Raw genomic sequence first — 11787 nt, forward strand, 5'->3', positions numbered from 1 at the left:
ACACCCAGGAACCTGTATTTTTATGGTGGGTGGGCCTCCTGGCTCTCCCCACACAGCTATCCTGCCTTCTCCCTCCTCTTCTTTTCTTCTTCTTTTTTATTCAATTTATTTAAACTAAAAACAAAACAAAAATGCAATTCACACATTTCTCCCCCCCCAAGTCCCCACCCCCACATTTTGCAACCATCAGTCTGTTCTTTATATCAGGAGCTTGGGATATTTTCGTTTTGTTTAGATTCCAAAGCTGAATTCCAGCTTATTCCAGAATCAGAGCAGTCTCTGGTCCCTCATCTCTGCTGATGTGAGGGGCAGGGCATTTGGCCCCTGGGTCAAACAGGCCCAAGGCTGTGAAGTAATGAGAAACAGACTGCCTACAAGCCTGCTTCCTCAGGTAACCTAAGTTCAGGAGTTTGGGCAGCCAAACTGGCCTCTCCTGGCAGGGGAACTTGGCCAGGAGCAAACTGAGCTGCCACACAAAGCCATCCTCACAGCCTTTCTGGCCTTGAGTCCCCGGGATCTGGCTTGCCCAGGATGCAAAGGCACACCTCTGGTCAGCCTGGGTTGCAGGAGTCTGTGGCCAGGAGAATCAAAGTGGGCATCCTCAGCTCTGGTGGGCACTTACTGTAGAAAGCTCTGGAAACAGCACATGGGATCTGAGGAGAAAGGGCTTCTGTGGGCCAGAGGTGGGTCTGTGCAGACAGAGGCCTACGCACCACCCCTCCTGTTCCAACACCACCCATTGCCGGGGCTCCTGTCTCCTGTGTTGGCCCAGGGTACTTGGTGGGTCAAGCCCCTTCCTGCTGCTCCCCCTCCCACACACACCAGAGTCAGGAAGGTAAGCCTCCTTTCTCCACCAGGGCCTCTTAGGAACCCCTATGGTGGATGGTAGGACGGGCAAGGACCCCACAGATGCCCTGCTTGGTTCCAGCCTTTCCTGATTTCTGGACTTTTGACAACAAAAGCAATTTATGAAATGTACAATAAAACTCATTCTCTATCTCAGTTCATGGCAACTTCATCCCTTCAGTTGCTCAGGCCAAAACTTGGGAGTTAGGACGACTCTGTTAGACCACATGTCCAATCCATCAGAGAATCCTGTTAGCTGATTCCAACTCATTCCAGAACCCAACCACTTCCGTTCCATTACCTCTTGGCTGGAGAATTTCAATGGCCTTCTACCTGGTGTCCCTGCTCCATGGAGCAGCCAGGGGCTTGACAGCTCATGCTGATGGTGGGTGGGGTGCTGGTCCAGGGTCAAACTGTGCCACTGACCCCATAGGTCCTTCTTGTCCAGATTAGATTTCATCTTGGCTATTTTCACCAAGAAAAGCAGTTCATTCGTCATCTAGAAAATGAGACTCCTTTTATATACCTTCATAAGGTATCACAAATCACAAAAATTCTTCTTCAGAGCTAGTGCACTGATTCGGGGTTTATGAAATCTACCATTCTCACAGGGACTGTTCTGTGGCATTGGGACATTGAGCTGTGAACCACAGTGAGACATTCAGCAATCTGGGGGCTCCTCTAAAATGCTGAGACCAGGGCCAGCACTACCGTGGAGAGATTATGCAACAAATGTGATCATGTAACAGATGTGCATGAATGACATGGGAAAGTTGGGTCCCAGTCCCCCAGGGTGATGTTTCCACCATGCTCTGTTAGATGGAGAGGGTTCATCCTAAGAGCTTAAATCAGGACGCATCTTTCTGAGGGACGTCAGGCTCAGTGCTGGGTGATAGGGGCAGAAACAGGTTTTTCCTGGGACTCTGGTATGTGGGTTCATATGTGTGTGTGAGATTACACGACCTGTCCCGCTTCCCCCGCAGCTCCAATCTTGAGGGGACAGTAACCAGTTCACCCTGCTACCCCAGCCTCACCTCCACTCAAGGCCAAGCCCTGCAGTGGGCCTCCGAAGACAGCTCTCAGAGAAGCTCTCCCAGGCTTGCTTTGGCTTCGTCTTGATTCCCAAGCATTGCCATCGGACTGGACTCCCTGACTGCCACTGAGCAGCCCCACATCAGGGTTAGGAGGAGCCAGGCTGTCTTTTCCAAGTGAGGACTTGAGGCTCAGAAAGGAGGAGGCACCAAGCCTGTGTCACCCAGCAGGTCCATAGCAGAGGCCAGATCCGATTTTTCAGCACCAGCCAGGCCTGCTGAGAAAGGGGTAGGGCAGGGAAGGAAGGACGGGTGTTTCCTGGCTGGGGCGCTGGGACCAGCAGCTTTTCTCACCCCAGCTTAGCCCCAAGACCTGCCTTAGCCCGCTGCCTGCCAGCGTTCCCCCTCTGTTTCCATGAGTCCCCAGGGCCCTTCAGAGGTTTCTCTGGTCTGGAGTCCTGTGTACATCCCCCTTCAGTTCCGCCCTCTCTTGGCTGCTGCTTTTGCAGGCTCCAGACAAGGGAGCAGAGGCTGGTGGGGAGAAGGGGGTGTGCCCTCCCTTTGATAGACTGCCTAGAAGGCACCCCCACCTCCCCCACCCCCACCCCCACTGCCCCAGCTCTGACTCAGCCCATAAATTACCTGGAGATGGTCGCTGACTCAGCCAGGAAGCCCAGAACCCCCTCCCCACCCCCAGGCCTCAGCCCCACAGCTGGCTCTCATTCTGGAATACTTGGTCCCCTACCCTCAGGAAATTCCTGGAAAATATCAGGCTTCTTGGAGGGGAGATTTCCTAACCACAGCCTCAGCAGGGAAGGAACCACTACAGCCTCATCCATCATCCTGTTCCCTGGCCCCCTCCCCCAGCGTGTGTTTGTGAGGGACTGAGCGTGGAGGTGTCAGTCCCCATAAAGTGACAGGCACATGGCTGTGGAGGGAGCACTGGGGAGGGAGGAGGAGAGGCCAGTGTAGGGTAGGGTAGTCAGGGCACGCTGCTGGGAGGTGGGACTAGCCCTGGGCCCTGGGGGGTGGTTAAACTGGCAAGTAGAGAGAAGGAAAGTGTGCTCCAGGCCCAGGGAATGGCCGGAGCAGGGGCAAGGAAGAAGGAAGGAGCGCTGTATGTGTGTAGGGTGGGGAGGGAGTTGGAGAGTAACCAGGCTGAAGGGGTTGCCAGGCAGGGGATCCTGGGCTGGTGAGGCAGGCGGTCAGGGCCAGGCCATGGAATTTGCAAAGACCTGAGAGATTTCAGGGCTTGGGGGAATAGGAAAGGGGTGGGGGCAGCCCAGCAACAGTTGAGGAGCTGAGTCTGGAAGAAATAAATCTTGACCAGCAAGCCCCAAGGAACACCGGTCCCTGGAGCATCCTGGGCCTCTCTGGGCTCCCAGGGCTGCTCAGACCAAGAGGAGAGGCAGGGCCTCTGCATCCTCACACTCCAGTCAGATGGCAGAGGCAGGGCTCCTGTCCTCAAGAAACCCAGATGGAGGAACATGGCATCAGGGAGCTCCCAGTCTAAGGAAGAGATAGATGTCTCATGCCCTAGCTCTCTCTTCTGGACCCTGGGCCCCTTGAATCCCTTCCTTGGAAACCCCATAATTCTGTGAAAGAAAGAGCAGTCTGCAGATAAAACACCTCTTTTCGGGGGGGTGGCTTCCCCTCAGATAACTTTTTAAAGTACAAAAATTCCTTCCCAACTTCCCCCCAGGAAGGACAGCTGGGTGATGTGACAGTAGCCATAGTAACAGAGTCCTGTTAGTTAACCCAAGGGGCAGGTTGAATAGGGGAGCTGTCCTGAGGCCCCCAGACCCTGGGGATGGGACGCCAAGCCAGGGAGCTTGGCAGGGGGATGGGGAAGGACGGCTGAGTTTCTAGCATTTATTCCCCTTTTCTGGAATAGCAGTTCTACGGGGCATGGCAGGGAATCAGGGATTGGTGGGGTTGGAGACAGAAAAAGACAGGGACACAGCCAGCCCGACAAACAAAAAGGGAAAGAGGAAAAGACTGGGAGAGGCAGAGAGACACAGAGAGAAAATTCCTTGAAAGCGAGGACTGAGTCTCAGCTCCTGGGCTGCTTAATAAATGAGTGCTCCCTGGGGAAGGCAGTCCTTAGCCCCAGTCTGGACTGTGCTTCTGCAGAGGGCATGTCTGTCAAAACCCTAAAACATTACACTGACATTCTTTTTTGTTTGGTTTTGACTGCGTAAAAGCATTTCATTAATTGGTGGGAGGGGGTTTTAATTAAATAACTTTTTTTTTTTTTTCATTTACAGTGGACATTTATATATTGACATTCTTGAGTTGTGTGTTGTTCCACTCCACTCCACCCTGGCCCCCCAGCCTTGTCCATTGTTGCATTACAGCAGCTAAGGGGATGCCCTCTCCTCACAGTTTGTTCCAAGTATGGAAGATTGAGGGGAAAACCGTGGGCAAGAAGAGACCAGACACACCCACCGTGGGACTTGGCCTGTGGGGAGAGAGTCCAGGGCGCTTGCCCTTCCTTTCAAGCCCAGCTGCAGGGTCCTGTCCTGTTCCTGGAGTCAGAGGTGGGGAAGGGCAGCCATGGAAGGGCTGGGCTGGGCTGTTTGACCTGGCCCTCCCCTGCCTCTGTGGAGGCACTGACTGGCCAGAGAGGGTTACTTCTGTGGGTGCCAGCCCCTGAGAGGCGGTGGGTCTGTGGGCAGGGCTGGTCTCCTGAAGGGGAGGGCATCCTGCCTCATTGTCACTGGACCAGCTGCATTTCCAGAAATTCTTACTTCTAGTAGGAAGAGCAAAGAAAAACCTGGGCAGCCTCTTGGGCTGCCGGGAAGGAGCTGGCCAAGTAGGAACCAGGTTTCCCAGAGCTCTCACTGGCCAGGCTTGAGCTCTGGGGCCTCCTGCCTGGGCCAAAAGGTGGGCACAGCCCTGAGACAGAGATTGGGCCCCAGCCTGAGGTATCAGAAGAACTGAACAGTGGACTGGGCTCACCATGCCCGTGCCCTGCCAGACCATGCTTGTGGTGTAGAACACAGACAGGAAGAAAGAAGACCTGGAAATCACAGGGCTTTCCACACTTAATTCTGGAGTCGAGGAAGATTAAAGCTTATGTTCAGTCAAGAGTAGCTATTGTGTCCCTGCCCCCCATTTCAGTGTCTAGCTCTATATTAGATCTTGAAGGAAAGAGATAGGAAAATAATAATAATAATTCCACGCTAGCATTTCCCTAGCGTGTTCTTCTGCACAGCACCAGCCTACAGGGTAATTGTTGATAAAACAGGTAGATTTGCAGAACTCACTACATCAGCTACGCTCTTAAAGACTCCCAGTGCGCAATGTAAATATGAAAGTCACAAAGAAATCTTAGAGACCAAATTCACTTTGGTTAATTCAGTGTTTCTCATACTTACTTGACCACAGAACCTTATTTTAATGGGACAACATGAAGTAGAGTTCCCAGGAACACATTTTGAGGAAAGCTGCATTAAAGGTCTTAATGGGTGGTTTCCTAACTTTGTTCCAACCAAGGTGCCCCAGGGGTGGTCTCGGAGAAAGGGGGAAATGGGCCAGCTGGACTCTGGGTCTCTGTCCCACCCCAGTTCAACCAGCCAGTCCTTTATTCTGCTTGAATTGTGCAACAGTACATTTTTATTTGATGAGAGGGCTCTGCTGCTAAAACTAAGTTTGAGAGCCATTGCTCTATGATGCTACATGAATACATGAAGAAGAAAAAAAAGAATAGGCAGAATCGGGGGGTGGGAATCTAGAAATAAAAACAGTCAGTGAAATTTAAAAATGCAGTGAATTAAACAGAACAGGAACATAGTGTCAGGAAATCACCCCGTGTGTGAATCTCATGGTGCTCTGACCAGGTAGCGTGCCACCCTTCCCCAGTCCCTGGGGTTACAGGAAGGGCTCCTAACCCCAGGAAGCTCCCAATTTCATGGGGGAGGCAAAACTTGCCCACCAAACAACGGTGCAGAGAAGCAGTTTAAGCAATGCAGAGGCACAGCTACGATGGTTGGGGCAGCAGGAAGGCAAAGGAGAGAGATTTCAGGAGCAAGGAGACCAGGAAGGCTTCTCGTTGAGATCTAGGATCGCACCAGCATATAGCCCAGAGTCTGGCGCGATTCTGCTATATAAAAATTGCCATCTGTCTTTAATTCTAGAGATTTCTTAGCCAGCGTCTCTCCGAATATTGCCTCTCATTCTTTCCAATTTTTCTTCCTGGAATTCTCCTTGGCATAGGATGGACCATCATTCTATTCTCCACACCCCTCCCTCTTCCCTGTTTCTCACTTACTTACCTCTCTGTGCTGCCTTTTGGGTGACGTCTCAGATCTCTTTTTCTAGCTGTTTATTCCCCTGAGTTCTAAGTTTCAGTGATTATTTTTTATTTAAAAAAAAATAGTCTGGCTTTTGAAATTCAAAATTCAAGAATCCTAGCCCATTCCCTGAGGCCACAAATACTGGACTAGTCCAGCTTAAGCTTCCCAACCAGTATCTTAACCCGATGTATCCAGCACCCAACACCTTCCCAAGGGGCCACTCAAGCACTCATATTTTCTGTGTGTGCCTCAAAGTAGACTAGCTACAAGAAGTGTGGAGCTCTAAGGAGTGCAAGAAAATATTGGGGAGAAAGACTAGTTAACATTTTTTAAAAATAAGGGTGGGGAGAGGTTAACCAAAGAACTTATATGCATATAAGCATAACCTATGGACACAGACAATAGTGCAGTGAAGGCCTGGGGAGGGGGTGAGAGTGGGGTGGAGGGGGTCAATGGGGCAAAAGGGGACATCTCTAATACTTTCAACAATAAAGAAAAGTTAAATATGTGTGTGTGTGTGTGTGTGTGTGTGTGTGTGTATAACCCCATATCCCACTAATATAGTAGATACCACTGTTACCATAATTGCTACAACCATTATTATTCTCCCACTTTTCCATGTCACCCTGGGAATGTCTCTCTCTCTCTAAACCTTAATTTCTTCACCTGAGGCTGCACTAATGGGCTGCATTTGAAATCTGATGCTTTTTCTCATCAGTCCCTGAAGGCTCCCCTCCCCACAGTCTGCATGCTCCTTCCCTTTTTCTTGGTCCAATGAAGAATCCAGGCTGGCAGAGGCCTGGGCCCTGACAACAGCTGAAAGATGACAGCAGAAGCCCCTGAGTGAGGGCGTGGGAACCAACTGAGAGGATGGGGAGAGGGACCGGAAAAGAGGAGGAAACTCGACAGCTGGACAGGCAGACACGTCTGCCCCCAGCCCTGCCCTGGAAGCCCTGCTTGGCAGTGGGTGGAAATCATGCTGTTTCTCTTGGATGGTCCCTCCTGGGCCACTCATTCAGTCACAGTTATTTACTGGACACCTATTAGGTAGCAGGCCCTGTGCCAGGAACAACTTTGCCCCTCGGGGCTGTCCCTTCAAGTCTGCAAAAACATTCATGACTATTATTTCTGGGCTACACCACAGTCCTGTGTGGTAGGAAAGGTTCGAATTGACACCCTGTCATGAGAAAGCAGAGGCTCAAGAAGGTGACACAGATTCTGCAAGGTAACAAGCAAAGCAGTCTCCATCCCCACTCTGCCTCCTGGCCTGGGGAACAACCCTCTGGACACCTTACTTGAAGGCAGGTAGCAGGAATCGATTTGCCACATTTAGTGGTCTCCACTGTGCGGAGAAACAACCTTTACTGTGAACAGTTGTGCAAAAAGCTCTAGCTGTCTGTCAACCTTCCCTTCCCTACAATAGACAAACTTTTTTTAAAGGGGGGGGGGGGGGGGCAGTGGCCCAAATCTACCATGGAAATTGCTCGACTGCCCAGTAAAAGATCATTGGGAACATTTTCCATCTTTCTGAAGTAGAGAAAAGGTCTGAAAAGCCTGATGAGCAATTTTTTCTTGGACACTGCAAGTCGCAAGGTTTTTAGTCAGCCTTCATGAGCTGGCAGCTGGGTTTCCATTGGACTCCAGTCACTTTTCTGTTTGTCTGGACTTCACAGGATGTACAAAGCAGACCCCAGGAATTTCTGCTTTTTTTTTCTTGGAAGGGCAAGCCCCCAAAAAGCCTCAGGGCTCTTCTCTCTCAAATGCTGATGTTACTTCACCTCATCACCAAGCTGTGCTCAAGGTCAGTGTGTCAGGGGCAAGGATGCCACATGGTTACCCAGAATGCACACGTCACAGGGCAGGCACACAAATATGATGCACACACATCCTGTACACAGACACACCATACCTAGTATTTTATCCTATATGCACTATGCGCACTGCATGTGCCCCCACACACCTCTGACAGCACATATACCTCTATGCTCTACAGACACCCCTACAGCTACCTCACACACATACACACACAAAATACACACACGTTCATGCCACATTGCTACTACACAAACACGTATACTACATTAACACACACAAATACACACATTTCATAAACATACTCTATTTTCTGATTAAAGTCGTCAAGATTTTAGTTTCTTTTTAAACCTAATTATATAATTCATCAACTTCCCTTGGTCTGTCCTTTTCTTTCTGGATATTTCTTATGAATTTTCCTGTTTTAGCAAAAAAAGAAAGAAAGAAAGAAAGAAAGAAAGAAAGAAAGAAAGAAAGAAAGAAAGAAAGAAAGAAAGAAAGAAAGAAAGAAAGAAAGAAAGAAAGAGAAAGGAAGGAAGGAAGGAAGGAAGGAAGGAAGGAAGGAAGGAAGGAAGGAAGGAAGGAAGGAAGGAAGGAAGGGAGGGAGGGAGGGAGGGAGGGAGGGAGGGAGGGAGGGAGGGAGGGAGGGAGGGAGGGAGGGAGGAAGGAAGGAAGGAAGGAAGGAAGGAAGGAAGGAAGGAAGGAAGGAAGGAAGGAAGGAAGGAAGGAAGGAAGGAAGGAAGGAAGAAAGGAAGAAAGGAAAAAAGGAAGAAAGGAAGAAAGGAAGAAAGAAAGGAAGAAAGAAAGAAAAGCAACGACAACAGGAACCTTCCTGTTATTACCGATGCATGAATGCAGCTGGGCACAAACTTCTCAAAATACCAGAAAAACAAATGGACCAAGACTCAGGGTTAGGGGTACTTGCCCTCTCTTCTCTTCTTCACGAAACTTGGCTATGCCTTTGTCTATACAAGGCCACGAGTAGATCTGGCAGACACCTATCTCACCTCTAGACGCTTTGCCTTGGAGTATACACGTAAGCTTGGTCAAAAGTACTGGGTCGCCCTAGACACACTGAGCCCCTGTTTCCCTGGCCTCAGCCCTTGCAGGGACAAGCTGAGGGTGCCTGCTCTCAGATGCAGCAGCCCTGGCCCTCCACCGCTGCGCCTTTGGCCTTCAGGATCAAGGAGGGGAGAGGATGGCCTTCAGGGTTCATGGATGTCATCCCCTGCAGTGCCCTTTCCTTCTCTCCTCTGTCTCAGATCGCCCACCCAGAGCCTTCTGGGCCCCACCAAGTTTCTCTCCCTTGAATCTGCACCCCTCACAAACAGATGTTTGTCCACATGCCAGCACCTATTGGCCTCTTAACTGGGTACTGCAACTAGGCCATAAGTGTCCCTCTTTGACTACCAGACAACCCTTTCACCTTGCCCGATGCCTCCCACCCACCGAAGATGTCACCCTGCCTTCTCAAAGAGCACGTGTGCCTCTCTCTGAATCACCATAACTATGTCTCTGGGCTTTTCTCACAACCCTGATGTAATGCTGCTTACTGTTGTCATGAGAACGAATGCCGTCTGGGTTTTATCCCCTCAATGCCGTGGTTTTGGGACTTCTGATAACCACAGTACGTACTCTTTTCCAAGAGAAGCCCCTTCTACCCCCGGTAACCCCCCAAACAAGTCAGATCTAGTGTGGGAACTTCTCACCGCACTGAAAGCTCCTTGGCCAGGCCCCAGCTCCTGGCACACCATAGGTGCTGAGAACATATCTATTGATGGGTCACCAAGAGATGCATAGATGACGAAGCACTGCCCTCCAGGGCTTCCTGGCCAATCCTGCTTCTCTGGCCTGGCTCCAGGCAGGATGCAGGAGGGTTCCCATGGACTGGTTGCCTGGCCTCCAGGCTCTTTCTCTAGGGGCAGTCCTGTCCCTCAGGGCAACAGCTGCTGCAGGCAGCACTAATGGTGGGGCACTGGATGGGAGGCTCCTTCTGGGCAGCCCTGTCACAGAGCCAGTTGGACACATTGCCCCCACCTGTGCTGCTGTGTCCACCCTGGGGTGGGCACTGTGGCTGCCAGGGACATTCTTTTCCTGGGGGTGGGATACAGCTGCTGTGAGAGCTGCGGAGTGATGTGGGAGGGAAGGGAGCTGAGGGAACATGAGCCTTGGCATTTGAGTCACATCACACCCAGACAGACAGATGCTCACACAGACAGACAGATGTTCTGTCACTGGTGCTCATCACACACTCACACAGTTACTCCCTCAGGATTACAAACCACACAATAACACAGCCACCTCCAGCAGGAGTTTGGACAAAACCATCACTGGGAGAAGCTGAAATGGTTTAAGACAATGAAGGAAGAAAACACAGCAACTGAAGGCAGAACAGTGCCTTTACCAAGTAGAAAAGCCTCAGATCCCATTGCTTGCATCCCAGCTCAAACCCAGGACTTTAAGAACTGTCTTTATTCTCTCTGGACCCCAGAGCCCAAAGCCTGGAGCTCAGCCCAATCAGCCTCACCAGCAGCCCCAGGAGGCATGTGGTGCGAAAAACATTGGATTGGGACCTAGGAGGTCTGGGTCTCTAGGCTCAGCAGGACCAACTGGGCGGCCTTGAACCAGTCCCTGGACTTTCCAGCTTTCTGCTTTCTGAGCAAAGCGTAGCTCCAATGTCCTTTTGGCTTTGAAATTATGTAAAAGGGGGTAGGGTAGGGGGAGAAGGGGTTGGCAGTGGAGGATGGGAGCTTAGAAAGGGGGACCTCTGACTGTTGAGTTTGGGAATTACATAGAATGTCAAAGACAACTCCTTGAAGACCTCTTAGAGAGAAGAGAGAAAAGGTGGGATGGAGTCAGGGAGAAAGCTGGTGGCGCAGGGAGGGCAGCATGGCCTCAGATAACAAGCTTGGGAGGGAGGTCAGGAGGCCAGGCCCTCCCTCCACTGGACTGAAGGGTGAATTCCTGTGTCAAACCTTCCCCACCCCAACCCTCACAAGCCCAGCCTGGGTGACTGGCTCCCTCAGTGCTTCCAGCAGGCATTCCCCTGCCTGAGAACCAGACACCAAGGCTTGTGACGGTGATTCAGCGAGAGAGTATGTGGAAAGGGCTTAGGTGTGTGCCTGGCGCGGTGATTATCATTGCTGTCCTTTTGCCTAAAATTGCATATCTCCCTTGTATTTCTAGGGACTGACCACCCCCATCCAAGGTCGACAATATCCTGAGGTAAGAATGTCACCTGTTTTGCCCATTGTTCCACTCTAAATGCCACAGTGCTTGGCACACAGTAAGTGGCAACTGAACTTCCCATGGGTGCTGGCCTGGAGTTGCGTTTTGGTAGAAGTGTCCTAAGGGAGGTCTCTGGGCTGCTGGGCCTCTTTCTCTCCAGGTCCCTTCTCTGCATGGCTTCCTACCTGGAGTTCCTCGCACTCCCTGTGCCCCCACCTCCTCACTCCCTGTTGCACTCCCTGTGGTCAAGTCAAGGATGATGGGACACTCTAGACCCCCCTTCTCCTGGATCAGGCCCCCCAGAGCCCTGAGCCCTGGTTCACGCTCCCTGTGCTTGGATTCCAGAGACCCTCCTGGCATCTCTGGCCCTACAGGAACCTCACTCCCAATGAAATATTTGATAGGCACTGTCCTTTTCCTCATGAGGATGAGGCTCGATGACTCACGTGGACTCACTGCAGAGCCAGGACCAGTGTGGGCACAAGACGAGTGGCAAAGGTGGGCACCGATCGCACTCCAGAGGGGAGAGATGAGTTCCTGCCCTCAGGGAGGGCCCAGTCTGTTCTGAGCAT

Source organism: Miniopterus natalensis, chromosome 13, assembly GCF_054644295.1.
Source record: "Miniopterus natalensis isolate mMinNat1 chromosome 13, mMinNat1.hap1, whole genome shotgun sequence".
Lineage (NCBI taxonomy): Eukaryota > Metazoa > Chordata > Mammalia > Chiroptera > Miniopteridae > Miniopterus > Miniopterus natalensis.